This window comes from Maniola jurtina, chromosome 26 (assembly GCF_905333055.1).
Source record: "Maniola jurtina chromosome 26, ilManJurt1.1, whole genome shotgun sequence".
NCBI lineage: Eukaryota > Metazoa > Arthropoda > Insecta > Lepidoptera > Nymphalidae > Maniola > Maniola jurtina.
The window spans coordinates 960368-984655 of record NC_060054.1 but is presented as its reverse complement, the minus strand read 5'-3'; the positions used below and the strand labels follow the sequence as shown (position 1 = coordinate 984655).

The window sequence follows — 24288 nt, the reverse complement described above, 5'->3', positions numbered from 1 at the left end:
TGAGTGAGTGCGACGTACAAGGAACCTACTGGGTTAAATTACAAACTAACCCCAACGGCTTATTTTATGCGTTGATAGATTAGTCAGTCAGTCAGGACAAGTTTTTCTTTATGTATCGTAGATTCGATAGAAGTGAGATAGAGCGTATCTCTAGCATCCGAAGTAAGGTAAATGAAACTGTAATTCTATGTGAATAAGTCTGCTTTTACAATGAAACAGGCTATTTACACAGAGCAAGCGTGGACAGAGAAAATAAATACCCAATTGGAAATGTAAATCCAGTCTTTTTGTGCTAAATGATTACCCGAAATTAAAGTTACTTCTGTGCCTAATTACTCCAATTACCTAATTAGCTGTCTTTTGCCTGACAATTTATATAGAGTAATAAAAGATAGACAAAACAAGTACATCTAAGAACTTCCATTTTTAGGGTTCTGTACCTCAAAAGGAAAAACGGAATCCTATAGGATCACTTTGTTGCCTGTCTGTCTGTCTGTCAAGAAACCTATAGGGTACTTCCCGTTGACCTAGAATCATGGGCAGGTAGGTAGGTCTTATAGCACAAATACAGGAATAAATCTGAAATCCCCGAATTTGTGGTTACATCATTTTCAAAAAAAAATTAAAATTTGTTTCAATTTTCCAAATAAGATAACTATACCAAGTGGGGTATCATGAAGAGCTTTACCTGTACATTCTAAAACAGATTTTTATTTATTTTCATATATAATAATAGTTTTTGATTTATCGTGCAAAATGTTGGAAAAATATCCGAGTACGGAACCCTCAGTGCGCGAGTCTGACTCCCACTTAGCTGGTTTTTTAGGGTTTCGTACCCGAAGGTACAAAACCCTCTTATTAAGACTCCGCTGTCCGTCCGTCTGTCCGTCCGTTTGTCTATCTGTTAGCACTGTGGCTATATGGCTGTATCTCATGAACTGTTCTAGTCAGTTGAAATTTTCACAGAGTGTGTAATTCTATTGCTACTTACTACTATAACAACAAATGTATACGTAATAATAATAATTTCAAAATGGCCTCCATGCAAATTAAAGAAAGTGTTATAATCTAATGTACGTTTGTGCGGAACCTTTCGAGTGAAACCCCGACTTGCACTTAACTGTTTTTTCATTCGATCAAAAGCCCTTGACTGCCGATCTCACTTGGTGGTAAGTGATGATGCAGTCTAAGATGGAAGCGGGCTCATCTGGAAGGGGTATGGCAGTCTTCATTAAACCCATACCCCTTTGGTTTCTACACGGCATCGTACCGGAACGCTAAATCACTTGGCGGCACGGCTTTGCCGGTAGGGTGGTAACTAGCCACGGCCGAAGCCTTCCACCAGACCAGAACTTTATCAAACTAGATGATGCCCGCGATTTCGCCCGCGTGGATTTAGGTTTTTCGAAATCCCGTGGGAACTCTTTGATTTTCCGGGATAAAAAGTATCCTATGTGCTAATCCAGGATATTATCTATCTCCATTCCAAATTTCAGCCAAATCCGTCCAGTAGTTTTTGCGTGAAGGAGTAACAAACATACACACACACACACACACACACACACATACAAACTTTCGCCTTTATAATATTAGTGTGATTAAGTGTGAAGTGTGATGTGAAGTGTGATAGTGTGATTCTAAATCGGGAATCGAACCCGAGACTTCCCACCTATAAGACAACACCACTCACCACTGCTAATCCATACTAATATTATAAATGCGAAAGTGTGTCTGTCTGTCTGTCTGTCTGTCTGTCTGTCTGCTACGTTTTCACGGCCCAACCGCTGAACCGATTTTAATGAAAGTTACAGACTTGGGATACATCCCGGGGAAGGACATAGGCTACTTTTTACCTCGGAAAATCAAAGAGTTTCTACGGGATTTTAAAAAATCGAAATCCACGCGGGCGAAGCCGCGGGCATCCCCTAGTAATAAATAATTGAACCTGAAACTTACAGCTTCAACTACTGAGCCACAAGGGTTCCGCTAACAAGGAATTTCCGCACCGAGTCAAACGCTTTGAATCACACAGCCTTTGACAAAGTACGAACGTGGAAAATATTTTTTCCACTTTTTCCATGTTTTGCCGCCAAAAGGCTCTTTGTTACAGGCGCCATGATGACTTTTTTTTTTTCTTTTTTTTTGTTATTTACTTTTGTGGTAATGTTTGTTTGTGAGGTCTGATTTCATTGAAATTTTACAACTAGAGAGAAATGAAAGAAAAAACAGAGTACTAATTTAAAAAGTTTCAAAAAACGCAACTGCGGTTTGCACTGCAATAGCTAAGCACTGCATAAGAGCCTCGATAGCTCAACGGTTGAGGAGTGGATTGAATTCCGAAAGATCGGCGGTTCAAACCCCACACGTTGCACTATTGTCGTACCCACTCCTGGCACAAGCTTTACACTTAATTGGAGGAGAAAGGGGAGTAAAAAAAATACATATATTGGCTGGAAGCTTACCAGCCAAGTGCGAGTCAGACTCGTGCACCGAGGGTTCCGTACGTACGTGTTATTCCTTATACGATTCTTCTTCGTCTGTGAGTCTGACTCGCACTTGACTGATCTATTTTTAGGGTTCCGTACCTGAAAAGGAAAAACGGAACCCTTATAGGATCGCTTTGTTGTCTGTCTGTCTGTCAAGAAACTTATAGGGTACTTCCCGTTAACCTAGAATCATGAAATTTGGCAGGTAGGTAGGTCTTATAGCACAGATACAGGAATAACTCTGAAAACTGCGGAATTGTGGTCACATCATTAAAAAAAAAATTAAAATATGTTTCAATTTTCAAAGTAAGATAACTATACCAAGTGGGGTATCATATGAAAGGGCTTTACCTGTACATTCTAAAACAGATTTTTATTTACTTTAATGCATAACAGTTTTTGATTTATCGTGCTAAATGTTGGAAAAAACACCCGAGTACGGAACCCTCAGTGCGCGAGTCTGGCTCGCACTTGACCGGGGTTTTTTTTATTATTTACGACGTTATGGTGGAATAAAGTAACTCACATACAGATGTGGCGACCGACCACTGTAGGTTGGTTAGACCGCGTTTTGGTCGTCGTGCAACTGTTTGTTGTGTGACGACGGTAAATCGCGGCGGGCAAATTCCAAGAATGCCACCTGCATATTGCAGCTGCGAGCGCACCTGCTAAACACACCTGCGCGCAGCCGGTAAGAACCGGTATTTACTGGCTTTTGCGTAAACAAGTACGGTGGACGGGGAAAGACTATAAAAAGGCTTTCCCCAGATTCCCAGTGTTCAGTGCGTTTCATCAGTCTACTTTGACACTCGTTGCGTCCCCTTCGTGGACGACTCGCGATAATGAATAGAACGCATTCTGTTCCATGTAAATAATTAGTTAGCATTGTAAATACAACTTTAGTGTAAATTTTCTTATTGTGTATTATATAATGTGGGTAACAATAAACCAGTGTACATAACTTTGGGTGTATCATTTAACACCAGCGGAGTCATATATATATACCCCACATATTGGTGACCCCGACGTAAAGCTGAAAACATTACACTCGTGTTTTAAAACAGTCCTGTAACATTAGTTTAGGTACCTAGTACAAAAAGTGTGTTAAGAAAAATTTACTTATATAGTTACTTATATTTCATCGACAAATCTGAAGAACACCCCTATCTCTCTACCAGGGCCGTAATTGAAGACTTCTCGCCTAACTCCTGAGGCGTAATACAACCTCTTTAGAGGAACGACACACCTGCGACGTGTCGCGCGACAAAATGTTAGGCGCTCTAACAGCCAATATAAAGTTTATAATGTGTTCATAATAAGAATCTAAATGACTCTCCACCATAATATAGTGACGTCTTACATGGAAATATATTTTGATTCATCATTATATTTTCAATAGATTTTACTGACTTAGTTAAATAGTATAGAAAAAATCGTTGTGTATTTACATAATATATTCCTTGAAAACCATATTTTTCAAGTGACAGTTTGATAATAATATGTCAATCGCAATCACTCTGCTGACTTAATAAACATTATATTAATGACAAAAATGTTCTGTTGCAGCAAGCCGATCACAACAATCATAGAGATTGTAGTAATGATTGATACAGCTTTTCCGCTATCGATTAGCTAATAGGCAAATTGGCTGACATTGATTAGCTAAACTGCACAGCTGACAAATGATAAGCTGAATTTGTAATGTTATCGTTGCAACAATGCATTGTAACCAATAGTGAGCGAATGTTGGCCGATCAGAGGTGTCATTTTATCGTAATCGAATCACAGGTTTCTTGCTGTCTTGAGACAAATAGTTGCTAATGTGTTGAGAGCCTAATACAAACTCCTTATTATGAAGCTATCACGCACAATTGACCCTGTGACCTTAGCCAGGTCATGGGCACCGCTAGAATAACCTAATGGAAACGGAATACGAATAAAATGAGATTTTTCCAAAACCTTTTTTGCGCTCGGAGTCTGTGGTAATGTGATTATTTTAGCAAATCAGGCATAAACTAGGGTTCTGTATAGGGTTCGGTGGCAATTTATTGTACAGTATTTGTTCATCTAACTCTATCTAATACATACCGTCCATTCATCATCATCATTATCAACCCAATTCAATTCAATTCAATTCAATATATTTTTATTCAATTAAACTTTTACAAGTGATTTTGAATCGTCAAAATAATCTAACACTGGTTCGCAATGCCGTTCCTACCGAGAAGAACCAGTAAGAAACTCGGCGGTTGCTCTTTTCAAGTATTCAATTATGCCGCAGCAGAAATGGCTGAAAACGGCAAGCGGCGCAAGTATGCCTCTCTTATTGAGAGTTACATTTTTGTTCCGTTTGCCGTGGAGACCCTGGGGCCATGGAGTCTTAGTGCAAAAAATTTTTACGAGACATTTCACCGCGTTTAATAGCCTTATCGGGTGACAGAAGGGCTGGCTCATTTTTTGCGCAACGGATCAGCCTGGCTGTCCAACGCGGAAATGCAGCCAGTATTCTTGGCACCATTCCACGCGGGCATGATTTGTATATAAGGCTAGCTTTAAGTTTTATTGTAATATTTTCATTAAAAAAAGCTTTCAAAAAAAAAAAGTATTCAATTTACAATAATATGCTGTATATTGTATACAAGCAATTGCAGCGCCGTGTATTGCTGGAGCGAGTCAAATCCAAGCTTTTTTTAAGCTTTTTTTAAGGTTAAGATTTTTATCCAAGATTTTTTAAACTTGTGTAAAGGCAAGTCTAAAATTGATTGTGGAATATTGCCATCAATGCTCGACCATGCTGAGTTTGCGGCCTATTGCTATTGTTAGGTTTTTTATTTTTTTATTTTTATTTAATGTACTTATAACATATGTTTGTCACTAGCAATAAGTAAGCAATAAAGCCTATTTATTATTATTATATTATTATAAAATATACTAGGTTCTGAGCAAATTATAAAATTACAAACCTCTGCCGCGATCGAACCCGGGACCTTCCCAATAAGACTACAGGCGCTTACCACTGCGCTAGGGAGGTCGTTAAAAACCTTCAAGTTAGTGATGCTTTAACGGTGAAGGAAAACAACGTGAGGAAACCTGCGTGCTTGAGAATTCTCCATAATGCTCTCAAAGGTTTTTTTTTTATTCACTACTAGCGACCCGCCCCGGCTTCGCACGGGTGTTCCGGGATAAAATATAGCCTATACGGATTCGGAAGAATCCCTCATGGTAAAAGAAATTTTGAAATCGGTCCAGTAGTTTTTGAGCCTATTCAATACAAACATACAAAAATACAAAAATACAAAGGTTTCCTCTTTATAATATTAGTATAGATATAGCTATCTATATGTAAGCGCTTGACCACAATCACACCTGATGTAAAGTGATGATGTGGTCTAAGATGGGACGCGTTTACCTAGAAGGTGCCCATTCACTCTTGTTTTAAAGATACCCAGATTGTAATTGGTAGGAAACACTGATCGCGGAAGAGTATTCCAAACCTTAGCCATGCGTATGAGGAATGAAGACGCAAAACGTGTGTGAAGGCTGCCAATCCGCACGGCCAAGCGAGGCACACTATAGCCTTCTCGTTCTGAGAGGAGACCTGTGCTCAGTAGTGAACCGGCGATGGGTCTGACGATGATGATGACCCAAAACCCTCTCATCTAGGAGGCTGCTTTCTTGACTACTAGGCTATCACCAGTGGCGTGCACAGAACTTAAAGCCAGGGTGAGCAGATGTTAGATTAGCACTTACTAACCTTACAAAGTTATAAGGGATACTGAGTATTAAGCTATTTTAACTGTTGTAACTATTTCTTGGGTAAGCACTACTTTTATGCTTCTATGAGCTGCATGCCACCACCAATTGTATATTAGCCTGGACTTAACAAGTGTTTGTCTTCCCCAGGTACCGCCAATCGACTACCTGCGTCAAGTGACGCTGGACCTCGGCGGAGAAGGCGTCCTCGGCGCGGTCAGCGACCGTCACCTGATACGCCGCGCTCCCCCCACACACACCCCCCCACAGAGAAGCAGCGTCGGCACGCTCATACGAAGGTTCAACGAGGTTAGCTCTCACTGGCTTCCCCAGGTACCGCCAATCGACTACCTGCGTCAAGTGACGCTGGACCTCGGCGGAGAAGGCGTCCTCGGCGCGGTCAGCGACCGTCACCTGATACGCCGCGCTCCCCCCACACACACCCCCCCACAGAGAAGCAGCGTCGGCACGCTCATACGAAGGTTCAACGAGGTTAGCTCTCACTGGCTTCCCCAGGTACCGCCAATCGACTACCTGCGTCAAGTGACGCTGGACCTCGGCGGAGAAGGCGTCCTCGGCGCGGTCAGCGACCGTCACCTGATACGCCGCGCTCCCCCCACACACACCCCCCCACAGAGAAGCAGCGTCGGCACGCTCATACGAAGGTTCAACGAGGTTAGCTCTCACTGGCTTCCCCAGGTACCGCCAATCGACTACCTGCGTCAAGTGACGCTGGACCTCGGCGGAGAAGGCGTCCTCGGCGCGGTCAGCGACCGTCACCTGATACGCCGCGCTCCCCCCACACACACCCCCCCACAGAGAAGCAGCGTCGGCACGCTCATACGAAGGTTCAACGAGGTTAGCTCTCACTGGCTTCCCCAGGTACCGCCAATCGACTACCTGCGTCAAGTGACGCTGGACCTCGGCGGAGAAGGCGTCCTCGGCGCGGTCAGCGACCGTCACCTGATACGCCGCGCTCCCCCCACACACACCCCCCCACAGAGAAGCAGCGTCGGCACGCTCATACGAAGGTTCAACGAGGTTAGCTCTCACTGGCTTCCCCAGGTACCGCCAATCGACTACCTGCGTCAAGTGACGCTGGACCTCGGCGGAGAAGGCGTCCTCGGCGCGGTCAGCGACCGTCACCTGATACGCCGCGCTCCCCCCACACACACCCCCCCACAGAGAAGCAGCGTCGGCACGCTCATACGAAGGTTCAACGAGGTTAGCTCTCACTGGCTTCCCCAGGTACCGCCAATTGACTACCTGCGTCAAGTGACGCTGGACCTCGGCGGAGAAGGCGTCCTCGGCGCGGTCAGCGACCGTCACCTGATACGCCGCGCTCCCCCCACACACACCCCCCCCACAGAGAAGCAGCGTCGGCACGCTCATACGAAGGTTCAACGAGGTTAGCTCTCACTGGCTTCCCCAGGTACCGCCAATCGACTACCTGCGTCAAGTGACGCTGGACCTCGGCGGAGAAGGCGTCCTCGGCGCGGTCAGCGACCGTCACCTGATACGCCGCGCTCCCCCCACACACACCCCCCCACAGAGAAGCAGCGTCGGCACGCTCATACGAAGGTTCAACGAGGTTAGCTCTCACTGGCTTCCCCAGGTACCGCCAATCGACTACCTGCGTCAAGTGACGCTGGACCTCGGCGGAGAAGGCGTCCTCGGCGCGGTCAGCGACCGTCACCTGATACGCCGCGCTCCCCCCACACACACCCCCCCACAGAGAAGCAGCGTCGGCACGCTCATACGAAGGTTCAACGAGGTTAGCTCTCACTGGCTTCCCCAGGTACCGCCAATCGACTACCTGCGTCAAGTGACGCTGGACCTCGGCGGAGAAGGCGTCCTCGGCGCGGTCAGCGACCGTCACCTGATACGCCGCGCTCCCCCCACACACACCCCCCCACAGAGAAGCAGCGTCGGCGCGCTCATACGAAGGTTCAACGAGGTTAGCTCTCACTGGCTTCCCCAGGTACCGCCAATCGACTACCTGCGTCAAGTGACGCTGGACCTCGGCGGAGAAGGCGTCCTCGGCGCGGTCAGCGACCGTCACCTGATACGCCGCGCTCCCCCCACACACACCCCCCCACAGAGAAGCAGCGTCGGCACGCTCATACGAAGGTTCAACGAGGTTAGCTCTCACTGGCTTCCCCAGGTACCGCCAATCGACTACCTGCGTCAAGTGACGCTGGACCTCGGCGGAGAAGGCGTCCTCGGCGCGGTCAGCGACCGTCACCTGATACGCCGCGCTCCCCCCACACACACCCCCCCACAGAGAAGCAGCGTCGGCGCGCTCATACGAAGGTTCAACGAGGTTAGCTCTCACTGGCTTCCCCAGGTACCGCCAATCGACTACCTGCGTCAAGTGACGCTGGACCTCGGCGGAGAAGGCGTCCTCGGCGCGGTCAGCGACCGTCACCTGATACGCCGCGCTCCCCCCACACACACCCCCCCACAGAGAAGCAGCGTCGGCACGCTCATACGAAGGTTCAACGAGGTTAGCTCTCACTGGCTTCCCCAGGTACCGCCAATCGACTACCTGCGTCAAGTGACGCTGGACCTCGGCGGAGAAGGCGTCCTCGGCGCGGTCAGCGACCGTCACCTGATACGCCGCGCTCCCCCCACACACACCCCCCCACAGAGAAGCAGCGTCGGCACGCTCATACGAAGGTTCAACGAGGTTAGCTCTCACTGGCTTCCCCAGGTACCGCCAATCGACTACCTGCGTCAAGTGACGCTGGACCTCGGCGGAGAAGGCGTCCTCGGCGCGGTCAGCGACCGTCACCTGATACGCCGCGCTCCCCCCACACACCCCCCCCCACAGAGAAGCAGCGTCGGCACGCTCATACGAAGGTTCAACGAGGTTAGCTCTCACTGGCTTCCCCAGGTACCGCCAATCGACTACCTGCGTCAAGTGACGCTGGACCTCGGCGGAGAAGGCGTCCTCGGCGCGGTCAGCGACCGTCACCTGATACGCCGCGCTCCCCCCACACACACCCCCCCACAGAGAAGCAGCGTCGGCACGCTCATACGAAGGTTCAACGAGGTTAGCTCTCACTGGCTTCCCCAGGTACCGCCAATCGACTACCTGCGTCAAGTGACGCTGGACCTCGGCGGAGAAGGCGTCCTCGGCGCGGTCAGCGACCGTCACCTGATACGCCGCGCTCCCCCCACACACACCCCCCCACAGAGAAGCAGCGTCGGCGCGCTCATACGAAGGTTCAACGAGGTTAGCTCTCACTGGCTTCCCCAGGTACCGCCAATCGACTACCTGCGTCAAGTGACGCTGGACCTCGGCGGAGAAGGCGTCCTCGGTGCGGTCAGCGACCGTCACCTGATACGCCGCGCTCCCCCCACACACACCCCCCCACAGAGAAGCAGCGTCGGCGCGCTCATACGAAGGTTCAACGAGGTTAGCTCTCACTGGCTTCCCCAGGTACCGCCAATCGACTACCTGCGTCAAGTGACGCTGGACCTCGGCGGAGAAGGCGTCCTCGGCGCGGTCAGCGACCGTCACCTGATACGCCGCGCTCCCCCCACACACACCCCCCCACAGAGAAGCAGCGTCGGCACGCTCATACGAAGGTTCAACGAGGTTAGCTCTCACTGGCTTCCCCAGGTACCGCCAATCGACTACCTGCGTCAAGTGACGCTGGACCTCGGCGGAGAAGGCGTCCTCGGCGCGGTCAGCGACCGTCACCTGATACGCCGCGCTCCCCCCACACACACCCCCCCACAGAGAAGCAGCGTCGGCACGCTCATACGAAGGTTCAACGAGGTTAGCTCTCACTGGCTTCCCCAGGTACCGCCAATCGACTACCTGCGTCAAGTGACGCTGGACCTTGGCGGAGAAGGCGTCCTCGGCGCGGTCAGCGACCGTCACCTGATACGCCGCGCTCCCCCCACACACACCCCCCCACAGAGAAGCAGCGTCGGCACGCTCATACGAAGGTTCAACGAGGTTAGCTCTCACTGGCTTCCCCAGGTACCGCCAATCGACTACCTGCGTCAAGTGACGCTGGACCTCGGCGGAGAAGGCGTCCTCGGCGCGGTCAGCGACCGTCACCTGATACGCCGCGCTCCCCCCACACACACCCCCCCACAGAGAAGCAGCGTCGGCACGCTCATACGAAGGTTCAACGAGGTTAGCTCTCACTGGCTTCCCCAGGTACCGCCAATCGACTACCTGCGTCAAGTGACGCTGGACCTCGGCGGAGAAGGCGTCCTCGGCGCGGTCAGCGACCGTCACCTGATACGCCGCGCTCCCCCCACACACACCCCCCCACAGAGAAGCAGCGTCGGCACGCTCATACGAAGGTTCAACGAGGTTAGCTCTCACTGGCTTCCCCAGGTACCGCCAATCGACTACCTGCGTCAAGTGACGCTGGACCTCGGCGGAGAAGGCGCCCTCGGCGCGGTCAGCGACCGTCACCTGATACGCCGCGCTCCCCCCACACACACCCCCCCACAGAGAAGCAGCGTCGGCGCGCTCATACGAAGGTTCAACGAGGTTAGCTCTCACTGGCTTCCCCAGGTACCGCCAATCGACTACCTGCGTCAAGTGACGCTGGACCTCGGCGGAGAAGGCGTCCTCGGCGCGGTCAGCGACCGTCACCTGATACGCCGCGCTCCCCCCACACACACCCCCCCACAGAGAAGCAGCGTCGGCGCGCTCATACGAAGGTTCAACGAGGTTAGCTCTCACTGGCTTCCCCAGGTACCGCCAATCGACTACCTGCGTCAAGTGACGCTGGACCTCGGCGGAGAAGGCGTCCTCGGCGCGGTCAGCGACCGTCACCTGATACGCCGCGCTCCCCCCACACACACCCCCCCACAGAGAAGCAGCGTCGGCACGCTCATACGAAGGTTCAACGAGGTTAGCTCTCACTGGCTTCCCCAGGTACCGCCAATCGACTACCTGCGTCAAGTGACGCTGGACCTCGGCGGAGAAGGCGTCCTCGGCGCGGTCAGCGACCGTCACCTGATACGCCGCGCTCCCCCCACACACACCCCCCCACAGAGAAGCAGCGTCGGCACGCTCATACGAAGGTTCAACGAGGTTAGCTCTTATCTGTCTGTCTATCTATCTGTCCGCGTGTCGCAGATATCTACCTAACTCGTAGACGAAATGAGTTACAAACCTCGGTTCTTTGTGATGTCTGTCTCGAAAATGAAATATTTCATAGTTCATGCACCCAAAATATGGTGTTCATAATTATCTACGGAACCCTAAAAAACAAGGCCCAACTTGCACTTGGCTGGTTTTTTATTTGCAAGTCAAGGAACTCTACTTTTGTATTCGGAGAGAAATATTTGGCAGGTTTTTAAAAACTGTTATAGGTACCTACTTTGCCTACTGATGTCTAAGGACTCTAGAGAAAATGTATATTTACGTTCCATCACAAAGTGCAAGAAAAAACGAGAGCAAAAATATTTTTTAACTATCACACGAAAACAAAATTTCCTGACAAAATGGCGCCTCATATGTCATCGTGACGTCACTTGCTTGTATTTATATTTATGTACGAAACTCACACTCTACACGCAACTATATAAATGTAGTTGACGTTATCAACCATTCAGCCAATCACAGTCTTTAACGATCAAAGTAGGCAAAAAAAATCATTTTCTTTATCGATTTTCTCTTAAAACATCTCGTATTTTTTTTAACTGACTAAATAGTTGGTTTCCAAAATTCCTATTCAATACGGTTAACAAGATCCTAGTCTAGTCTTCTCAGACTTGGGCGCGTTTGGAACCCTCGTAGCTTTAGTTTTAAGTTACGTAATTAATTATCACCACTATTATTGTACAAGTTTAACAATTTCGACCATCAAAAGGAGTAGGTACAACTGTGCTACTTTGAATAAATGATTTTGACTTTGACTTCGACTATATTTTACACGCTATCAAACATACCCTATTCTGTAAGTAGAAGAAAATTGATTACCAAGAAGAAACTTTATTATTTTTACATCGTCAACAAATGGAAACTCCTCGGAGTAAAGTTTCCTTATAAAAGAGGGTAATCACTAATCTCTTTTGTCTTTCATTGATTAATGAATTAATTAAAGCCTTCGCTTCTTTCATTAGATGTTGGATAGATTCAGGCTTAACTTTGTGGATGTCAATATCGACTGGTTTGTCCGTCAATCACACCACAACGGACAAACAGATTAACCTGATTTTTTACATAGATATAGTTGCAAACCTGGAAAGTGATATAAGCTACTTCTTATCCCGGGAAATCAGAGTCCCCTCGGGATTTTTAGAGTTCCGTAGGTACGTCAAAAACAATAACGGGTATATAATATCCTTATTATAGGATCACTCTGTTTTCTGTCTGTATGTCTGTCTAACTAACTGTCAGTCTGTCGTATCTGTCAAGAAAACCTATAGGATATTTCCCGTTGACCTAGAATCATGATTTGGATTTGGTAGGTAGGTCATATAACACAAGTAAAGGAAAAAATCCGAAAATCGTGAATTTGTGGTTACATCACAAAAAAAAATAATTAAAACGTGATGAACAAAAATTAGTAGATATCTCCAATTTTCAATGCAAGATAACTAAACTAAGTGTAAAGGTGATCATAATATGAAAGAGCTTTCTTTACCTGTACATTTTTATTTATTTTTATGCATAATAGTTTTTGATTTATCGTGTAAAACGGCGGAAAAAATACCCGAGTACGGAATCCTCAGTGCGCGAGTCTGACTCGCACTTGTCCAGTTTTTGTGAATCTAAATTCTAAATACATGTGGATGAAGTCGCGGGAATCGGCAGCTAGTTAGTTAATCACACTAATATTATAAAGGCGAAAGTTTGTGTGTATGTGTGTGTGTGTATGTTTGTTACTCCTTCACGCAAAAATCACTGGACGGATTTGGCTGAAACTCAGAATGGAGGTAGATAATATCCTGGATTAGCACATAGGCTACTTTTTATCCCGGAAAATCGAATCGGGATTTCGAAAAACCTAAATCCACGCGGACGAAGTCGCGGGCGTCAGCTAGTACCTAATATTATGAAGAAATTAGAGGCGCATTTTCATTGGAAGATCTCATCTAAGTAATGGTCGTGGAATCATTTGTGTACGTAGATCAATCTCTCAATGACATTCGTTATCCTAATCGGCAAATAGAAATCAATGTAATAAATCAGACCAATTGATTACTTCGCGAGTCATTTTCACATTGACTGGCCGATACATTCTACACTAGCCGATGCCCGCGACTTCGCCCGTGTACATCCCGTGGGAAATCTTTGATTATCCGGGATAAAAAGTAGCCTATGTGCAAATCCAGGATATTATCTATCTACATTCCAAATTTCAGCCAAATCTATCAAGTGGTTTTTGCGTGAAGGAGTAACAAACATACACACACACACACACACACACACATACAAACTTTCTCCTTTATAATATTAGTGTGAAGTGTGAAGTGTGATAGTGTGATATACCTACAGATTGTAACCAGAACGCTAGCAAAAACTTCTATTATTGTACTACCTTAACACAATCCAATGCCAATAACCATTTGCCTTATCTTGTAGTTTTAGTGATTTCAAACCCGCATTGTATAGCATGCTAAACTCGGGTCAATGCCCCATCTACGACGCGGCATTGACTTCGAGTGACCCATTTACGGAACGTTCGTTGACCTCTAGCGTCAGTCAGATGTTTTATTTGCAATATATTGTGAACTTTAAAACAATATAAAATTAAAAATAACCTTGTTTTTTTATAGTATCTGATCAGTATTATCACCTTTCTTCGTTTTTGCTAGCGTTCTAGTTACACCCTGTACAAGTGTAAATTAAAAATTTATAACACCCCCGACAAGTCAAGGTTACAGTAACTAGAAAAGAGCTGATAACTTTCAAACGGCTGAACCGATTTTCTTGGATTATAGCTAAGAACACTCTCGATCAAGCCACCTTTCAAACAAAAAAAACTAAATTAAAATCGGTTCATTAGTTTAGGAGCTACGATGCCACAGACAGATACACAGATACACACGTCAAGCTTATAACACCCCTCTTTTTGGGTAAAAGGAAAACTGACTGATACGAGTGACTGGCTGATCTACCAACGCACAGCTCAAACTACTAGATGGATCGGGCTGAAATTTGGCATGCAGATAGCTATTATGACGTAAGACACCCGTCAAGTAAGGATTTTTTAAAATTAAACCCCTAAAAGGGTAAAATAGGGGTTTGAAATAGGTTGAAAATTCAATTTCAACCCCTAAGGGCGCCGAGAGATTACCATGCCTACTTGAAACATAAATAACAACTTTTACTGAATTTTGATATTAATGGTTATTCCAATCTTTTTTTTTTAATATTCCGAGTACTAAAACAATTCCATTTATCGACTCTACCTCAAGAATTATTAACGATATTCCCATAGCCAGTAATTGTTTACATCCATATTTTATGAAGTGGGCCGCAATCAAATCTATTAGGGCATCCATTACGGAGAAAACAAGAAATTAATGCGGTCTATTTGCTTTGAAGATGATATCAAATTATTATGAGAAAAGAAAAAATACCAAAGTAAACTAGGTATTTTTTTAACCCCCGACCCAAAAAGAGGGGTGTTATAAGTTTGACGTGTGTATCTGTCTGTGGCATCGCAGCTAAACTAATGAACCGATTTTAATTTCGTTTTTTTTTTGTTTGAATGGTGGCTTGATCGAGAGTGTTCTTAGCTATAATCCAAGAAAATCGGCTCAGCCGTTTGAAAGTTATTAACTCTTTTCTAGTTACTGTAACCTTCACTTGTCGGGGGTGTTATAAATTTTTAATTTACACTTGTTTTCCCGGAAATTCTACGGGATTCTAGGGATTCTACGGGATTTTTAAAAAACCTATATCCACACGAACGAAGGCCCGGGCATGATAATAGTAATAACTTATAAGTGATGTTTTGAATTAGAGGTTGCGGATTGCGATAGCAATTGATCCCTAGTCAAATGAAAATTGGAGAGGAATAATTAATTAATTAATTAGTATAAATTAGTCCTGAGAGGGCATTTTAGTAGTATGTGTAATGTGTATATATAATACTAGATGACACCCGCAGCTTCACCCTCGTGGATTGGTCAGATCCCCTGCAGCATCAGGATTGAGGAGTTGGAATCCAAGTTTTCTATGGAACAATGTCGTGAAGTTCCTCTATCGATTAAAAAAAAACGCAAATCGGTTCAGAAATCTCGGAGATATCAGTGTACCTACATAGGTAGAAAAACACAACTCCTCCATTTTTTAAAGTCGGTTAAAAAAGTAGCCTATGTTACTCCTTGGTTAATTCTCTACTTGTCTGTGAAAGTCCCGTCAAAATAGGTTCAGCCATTCCGAAGATTAGCCCGTTCAAACAGACAGACACTTCGATTTTATTTATTAGTAGTATTAGTATAGATAATAATTCTTTACGACTTAGTACTATCCAACACAAAATCAATATTTTTACAACTAGGAAGGAGTAAAACGTCACGTCCGCCTTGTGGTTAGAACACATTACCTCGCTAACACATTGACTAAACAATTGGATCTTATATTTAACGGACGTTTCGTGACGAAGGTTCGTACGTGACGCCATTCGTGGAGTGCTAGTGACGTCACAGTCATTATTGTCGATATCGATTATTCATGAATGCTGATTTAAAAATACATTTTTAAATGGCTTACTTCAGAAGACTTGCTTCGTCACCCTTACATTTAAAGAAGAGAGAAAAAAAAACGTTTTTATAGGATTCCGTACCTCAAAAGGAAAAATGGAACGCTTATGGCACTTTTTGTTTGTCTGTCAGTCTATCCGTCTGTCCGTCTGTCGTGTCTGTCAGGAAAACCTATAGGGTCCTTCGCATTGATTTACAATCATGAAAGGCATGTAGGAAGGTCTCATAGCACAAGTAAAGGAAATAAATCTGAAAACCGTGAATTTGTGGTTACATCACAAACAGAAATTAAAATGCGTTCATGAACAAATAATAATTAGCATTTTCAACTTTCAATGTGGCACAACCCAAAAAAGGTTCAGCTCAGCATAAATGCTTTATGTCTTGATACACAAGAGCATACAGCGCTGATTTTCAGCGAGGACCATGAACTGACCTAACCTGATTACCACTGAAACGCAAGACATCGGGCGAGTTTACATCCTTATGTCGTCGAGATTCCATCTACACGCACGAAACGTTTTGCGTCATCATTCCTCATACGCATGGCTAAGGTTTGGAATACTCTTCCACGATCTGTGTTTCCTAACAATTACAATCCAGGTGTCTATAAAACAAGTGTGAATAGGCATCTTCTAGGTAAACGCGTTCTTACGCGCCATCTTTGACCACATTATCACTTTCCATCAGGTGTGATTGTGGTCAAGCGCCTGCCTATAATGAATAAAATAAAAACAAAAAACCCGCATTGTATAGCGTGCAAAATTTGGGTCAATGCCCCATCTACGACGCGACATTGACTTCGAGTGACCTATTTACGGAACGTTTGTTGACCTCTAGCGTCAGTTAGATGTTTTCTTAGCAATGTATTGTGAACTTTTAAAAATACAGGATTTTTGGTCAAGCGCTTGCCTATAATGAATTAAAAAAAACTGATTTACACACATTTTCAGTGACATGTCGATAAAAATACTATCGACATGTGGAACATCCCTAAGCTTTTATTAAGGAGTACGGAGGGTTGTTCTCGCTCGCGGTTTAATTATCCCCACTCCAATTGCTGATAATTTCCGTCTTAGGCCCTTTCATAGGCTGTTTTATTCAGTGTGAAAGTCGAGTCAGATATGCTCTGATTGCTTAGAAATGTCCAATCCATACTAATATTGTAAACTAACTCATTCCTGCGCCTTCGTTCGCGTGGATATAGTTTTATATAACGTTTTATATAAATATTAACACATTGGCTACTTTTTATCTCGAATAATCAAAGAGTTTTCGCGGGATTTTCAAAACGTAAATCCACGCGGACGAACTCGCGGGCATCAGCTAGTAATATTATAAATGTGAAAGTGTGGATGTTTGGATGTCTGTTACTCAATGACGCAAAAACTACTGGACGGATTTGGCTGAACTTTGGAATGGAGATAGATTATACCCTGGATTAACACATAGGCTACTTTTTATCCCGGAAAATCAAAGAGTTCCCGCGGGATTCTGAAAAACGTAAATCCATGCGGATATGTCGCGGGCATCAGCTAGTTTAAGAGGGGTCTCTCCGTCACTCGCTCCATACAAACGTAGTTCGTCTTTCATTTGAATACTAACCAATCATACTCAATGGAATTTTGTAGAAACGTTCCGGGAACTAATATGTATGCCTGTGGTTATCCACATTTCCGTTAAAATATTCGGTTTCAAAGTTACGCTGTCTTAGAAATTCACATACAAATCTTTGAGCCCCTGTAATTTTAAAACTACATATTTTTAGAACAATCTAAAACACCACAGGTACAAATATTAGTTTCTAGAATATGTCTGCAAAATTTCATGGACTATGAAATTGGGACTACGATTGTATGGAGTAAGTGACGGAGAGAGCCCTCTTAAGTAGTAGGTATGGATTATTTAAATCGAAGCCAGATTGCAAAATAGTCCTTCGATTTAGTTTGATTACAGCCCGAACTGAAGGTTGGCAGTTACTTCAAGATTACATTTTACTCGGGCTGCTAAATGGTCCTGAATCCTACTTCGATATAAAGTTAAACCTTTTCTTGTTAGGGTGCCCTTGAGTTTTGTATTAAATAGGACAAAGGATACTTGATTCTGAACAGAGTATTCGTATCTTTAAGGGTTCTGTAATCTGTACCTCAAAAGGAAAGCCGGAACACTCATAGGATAAATTTGTTGTCTGTCTGTCTGTCCGTCTATCGTGTCTGTTAAGAAACCCATAGGGTTACTTCCCGTTGACCTAGAATCCTGAAATTTTTCAGGTAGGTAGGTCTTATAGCTCAAGTAAAGGAAAAAATCCGAAATCCGCGAATTTGGTGTTACATCAAAAAAATAGAATGTGTTCATGAACAAATAACAGTTAGTATTTTCAATTTTCAAAGTAAGATAACTATACCGGGTAGGGTATCATGTGAAAGGGCTTTACCTGTACATTCTAAAGTAGATTTTACGCCTTACAGATTTTGATTTATCGTGCGAAATGTTGCGTAAAATACCCGAGTACGAAACCCTCGGTGCGCGAGTCTGACTCACACTTGGCCAGATCTTACCAATGTAATAAGAAAAGGACAGACAAACCTAATAATTTAGAACTGTCCGACTTCGTGATTTTAGCTGCCAGTCGTGAGCCAATTTTTAAAATTTTGTAGAGTGCACACCAATTTAGTCGTCTATAAAGTCTATTAAATTTAAAATTCATGTTCAGTCCTTTTTAAGCAATATTAAAAAAACTCACGCACTGAGGGTTCCAAAGGTATTTTTTCCAACATTCTGCACGATAACTCAAAAACTATTACCTATGCATAAAAATTAATAAAAATCTGTTTTAGAATGTACAGGTAAAGCCCTTTCATATGATACCCCACTTGGTATAGTTATCTTACTTTGAAAAGTGAAACACATTTTAGTTTTTTTTTTAATGATGTAACCACAAATTCGCGGTTTTCAGATTTATTCCTGTACTTGTGCTAGAAGACCTACCTACCTATCTTTCAAGATTCTAGGTCATTGGGAAGTACCCTATAGGTTTCTTGACAGACAGACAGACAACAAAGTGATCCTATAAGGGTTCCGTTTTTCCCTTTGAGGTACGGAACCCAAAAATAGATAGGATATTTCTACATGCAAAATCTTAAGTTTCTAGATTCTCGGTTTGAGCTATACCTACGTCGATAAATCAGTCAGTCAGTAATTCATCCTTTTATATGACATTATGTCGACCCTACTAGTAGAATGGAGCTCTTTTGTAATCGGATCATGCATCCCATATGCAAATATGGGTCATGCCTCGTTTACATTATCTCCTTCCGACGTAGCCGGGCATGTTTGAAGTACCGATAGCGTAAGCTCCCGTTTATGATTCACCCGGGGACGGACACTCGCCAAAGTATCTCAGATAATGTAAAAGCCACGTTTACTTTTTAACCGAACGATTGTAAAAATCTACAGTTATACTATGTAACTGTAACTGGACGATTTCGGCCCATCCATACTTCCATATTATAAATGCAAAAGTGTATCCTGTTTGTCCGTCTGTCAGTCGTCTGTCTGTCTGTCTGTCTGCTAGCTTTTCACGGTTCAATAGTTCAACCAATTTTGATGGGGAAGGACATACTACTATAGGTACTGCTACTTTTTATCCCGGAAATTCAAAGAGTTCCTACGGAATTCTTAAAAGCCCATCCGTGACCCGATTTATATGAAATTTAATACAGAGGTAACTTGCATACCAGAAAGCATATCTCGGAAAATTTATAACCCGGAAAATCAAAGAGTTCCCACGGGATTTTTAAAAAGCCTAAACCCACACGGACGAAGTCGCGGTCATAGTCTATTTAAATATATTTTGAAAATTTAAATCGGAGATACCAAGAGCCCAAAATAGTCTGTCTGTCAGTCAGATGACACACAAAAATTTTACAAATTAAGATAAGTCGTGTCTATTAAATGTAAACAGGCGTTGTTTGAGTACTAGAACTGAACTCTGTACCCTTTTATAATAAGAAATCATAGTAAACCCGTGTACTGGATTATTATATCCCTATCTACCCCTCCTTACCCCTTTGTACCCCTAAGTGGAGCTGACATATTCTGATGTGGATATTACATCCTTATTCCATTTTACATTCTTATGATAACATACGGACATCATAATATTTTCATACCATCTATTCGAAAAGGACGACTTGGTCCGCCTTTAACAGGGCTCTCTCCGTCACTTGCTCCATACAATCGTAGTTCCAATTTCATTTGAATATTAAGCAATCAAAGACTATGAAATTTTGCAGACATATTCTAGAAACTAATATCTGTGTCTGTGGTATTTTAGATTTTTCTAAAAGTATGTAGTTTCAAAATTACAGGCCTCATACCGCGTAACTTTGAAACCGAATACTTTAATGGAAATCTATAACACCACAGGCATAGATATTATTAGTTTCTAGAATATGTGTGCAAAATTTCATGGACTTTGGTTGCTTAATATTCAAATGAAATTGGAACTACGATTGTATGAAGCCAGTGACGGAGAGAGCCCTGTTAAGTGAACCCAAAGGTGGTGTTTTCTTTAATGAGTAACTAATAAGTGCGTAGCAAAGATAATTGCGGCGCACTTACGACGTCGGAATCTTTTTTTTTAACCCCCGACCCAAAAAGAGGGGTGTTATAAGTTTGACGTGTGTATCTGTATATCTGTGTATCTGTCTGTGGCATCGTAGCGCCTAAACGAATGAACCGATTTTAATTTAGTTTTTTTTGTTTGAAAGGTGGCTTGATCGAGAGTGTTCTTAGTTATAATTCAAGAAAATGGGTTCAGCCGTTTGAAAGTTATCAGCTCTTTTCTAGTTACTGTAACCTTCACTTGTCGGGGGTGTTATAAATTTTTAATTTACACTTGTTTAATGTATGTTACCCGATTAGTCTAAGACGCCTGGACCGATTTGGATTTTTTTTTTGTGTTAAAGGGTACCAAAATATTCTGTTCTTCATCTCCGAAGATATTCATCAAATCTTCCCATATTTTGGTGAAGATTTGATGAATATCTTCGGAGATGGAGAACAGAACTCCTCAATGGATAACAGTAAATTGCTCGCGATCAGTGTAATAGCTTAGTAAGCAGTAGGTTTTTAACTGGGATAAATCAAAAACTATTGTGCATTATTAAAATAAATAAAAATCTGTTTTAGAATGTACTGGCAAAGCCCGGGCTTCATATACAGGGTGGTCAAAAAGTCGTGGATCAAACGAAATAGGGAGATAGAGGAGGTCATTTCCAGCAAAAAAGTTTTCTACAGCATGGCCATATTTAAATTGCCCTAAGAGTTATGAATATTTTTGGGTTTTTCAACAAAATACCAGATTCTCTTACAATTAGACTAATTAAAAAAAAATGAGATAAAAAACAATCAAACAAACGATGTTGTGTCATTACTAGATAATGTATCAGCACTACAAACCTTTTATTGAGGCTCTGGCTGCCAAATTAGAAGAGCAATTAATTTTTTTCCAAAACTTTTAAAGCGTTACCAAAAATTAAGTGTCACTTTAAAAGCGCACTGTGAAAAAAAAATGTACTACGGAAAAGTGACCCTATATCAGAAAAACTTGTTGATTTAATGCCATATTAAATGAAGTATAACACATTACTCTTTGTTTCGTAATTCTGGTATTACAATCGTTTTTTCATATCAAGGTGCAAATTTCAGTAGATTAGTTTAATTCAAAATAATTTTGAAGATTATCATGCTGCTAGTTAAACTGCTAGTTTTTTGTACGTTGAAATGTTAGAAACATCACTGTGCTTGTCACACTTAAAATTTGTGAAAAGAACAGAAACTCTTCACTACCACCACGTGCCAGAACTACCCAGAACGCCCTCTTTTCTAGGAAACAAAAAGATAAAAAAAACTATGCCTCTCTTTCTTATCCTTCCTTATTCCAACAATGCAAATAGAAAGGATGATTAGTGTGAACGAGAGGCATAGTTTCTTTATCCTTTTGTTTCCTTGAAAAGATGAACTACTTGCAAGACGGTCGTTCTGGGTAGTTCTGGCACGTGGTGGTAGTGAAGAGTTTCTGTTCTTTTCACAAATTTTACGTGTGACAAGCACAGTGATGTTTCTAGCATTCCAACGTACAAAAAACTAACAGTTTAACTAGCAGCATGATAATCTTCAAAATTATTTTGAATTAAACTAATCTACTGAAATTTGCACCTTGATATGAAAAAATTATAATAACACCAGAATTACGAAACAAAGAGTAATGTGTTATACCTCATTTAAATTGGCATTAAATCAGCAAGTTTTTCCAATACAGGGTCACTTTTCCGTAGTACATTTTTTTTTCACAGTGTGCTTTTAAAGTGACACTTAATTTTTGGTAACGCTTTAAAAGTTTTGGAAAAAAATTAATTGCTCTTGTAATTTGATAGCCAGAGCCTCAGTAGAAGGTTTGTAGTGCTGATACATTATCTAGTAATGACACAACATCGTTTGTTTTATTGTTTTTTATCTCAATTTTTTTTAATTAGTCTAATTGTAAGAGAATCTGGTATTTTGTTAAAAAACCCAAAAATATTCATAACTCTTAGGGCAATTTAAATATGGCCATGCTGTAGAAAACTTTTTTGCTGAAAATGACCTCCTCTATCTCCCTATTTCGTTTGATCCACGACTTTTTGACCACCTTGTATATACATTCCCACTTGGTATAGTTATCTTACTTTGGAAATTGAAACACATTTTAATTTTTTTAATGATGTAACAACTAATTTATTCCTTTACTTGTGCTATAAGAACTAACTACCTGCCAATTCTAGGTCAACGGTAAGTACCCTATAGGTTTTCTTGACAGACACGACGGACGGACGGATGGACAGACAGACAACGAAGTGGTCCTAAAAGGGTTCCGTTTTTCTTTTTGATGTACGGAACCCTAAGATTCGTCTAGTACATTGCAATATAGTCAACTAGAAACTTTAAACAGTCACATAACTCAGCAAATTCGCAACAAACAATGAGTTACGCCCTCAAAGTGGGAACAAAGTTGCCCCGTGTAACTCACGTCACGTGACGAATATGTTACGTGGAACCTTTTTTCTAGACCCTTAGGGCGGTTTCATAATTATGTGTTTTAGAGATCCGTACCCAACGGTAAAACGAAGCTCTGTTAACGTCACTCTGCTGTCTGTCTGTCTATTCGCGCATCACGGGTCTCTAGCTCGTAGACAAAATGAGTTACAAACCTAAAAATTTGGTTTTCTGTCAATGTTTTTGTTTGGAATAGCCAAATCAGGGTGTAGTACATAGAGATCACTGAATACAGTAAACTAACAACTTAAATCAGTCACATAATTCAGCAAATTCGCAAACAAACAATGAGTTACGTCCTCAAAGTGGGAACAAAGTTGCCCCGCGGGTAACGAACCGCGTAACTCACGTCACGTGACGAATATGTTACGTGGAATCTTTTTTCTAGACCCTTAGAGCGGTTTCATAAATGTGTTTTAGAGATCCGTATCCAAACGGTAAAACGAAGCTCCATTAATGTCACTCTGCTGTCTGTCTGTCTATTCGCGCATCACGGGTCTCTAACTCGTAGACAAAATGAGTTACAAACCTAAAAATTTGGTTTTCTGTCAATGTTTTTGTTTGGAATAGTCAAACCAGGGTGTAATACATAGAGATCATTGAATACAGTAAACTAACAGCTTAAAGCAGTCACATAATTCAGCAAATTCGCCAACAAACAATGAGTTACGTCCTCAAAGTGGGAACAAAGTTGCCCCGCGGGTAACGAATCGCGTAACTCACGTCACGTGACGAATATATTACGGGGTACCTTTTTTCTAGACCCTTAGAGCGGTTTCATAAATGTGTTTTAGAGATCCGTATCCAAACGGTAAAACGAAGCTCCATTAATGTCACTCTGCTGTCTGTCTGTCTATTCGCGCATCACGGGTCTCTATCTCGCAGACAAAATGAGTTACAAACCTGAAATTTTGGTTTTCTGTCAATATTTTTGTTTGGAATAGTCAAACCAGGGTATAATACATAGAGATCATTGAATACAGTAAACTAACAGCTTAAAGCAGTCACATAATTCAGTAAATTCGCCAACAAACAATGAGTTACGTCCTCAAAGTGGGAACAAAGTTGCCCCGCAGGTAACGAACCGCGTAACTCACGTCACGTGACGAATATATTACGTGGAACCTTTTTTCTAGAGTCTTAGGGCGGTTTTATAAATGTGTTTTAGAGATCCGTATCCAAACGGTAAAACGAAGCTCTATTAATGTCACTCTGCTGTCTGTCTGTCTATTCGCGCATCACGGGTCTCTATCTC

General features: G+C 43.0%; 1 protein-coding gene across 1 annotated transcript in view; it reads left to right on the top strand.

Moving 5' to 3' along the window:
- Nucleotides 1–11178: 11178 nt before the first annotated feature.
- Nucleotides 11179–24288, top strand: part of LOC123878419 (1-phosphatidylinositol 4,5-bisphosphate phosphodiesterase epsilon-1-like) — an 81470-nt gene continuing 68360 nt past the window's right edge. Inside the window, exon 1 of the mRNA XM_045925600.1 lies at nt 11179–11307. The gene's annotated coding sequence lies outside the window, so the exon portion shown is untranslated. The remainder of the gene's footprint in view (nt 11308–24288) is intronic.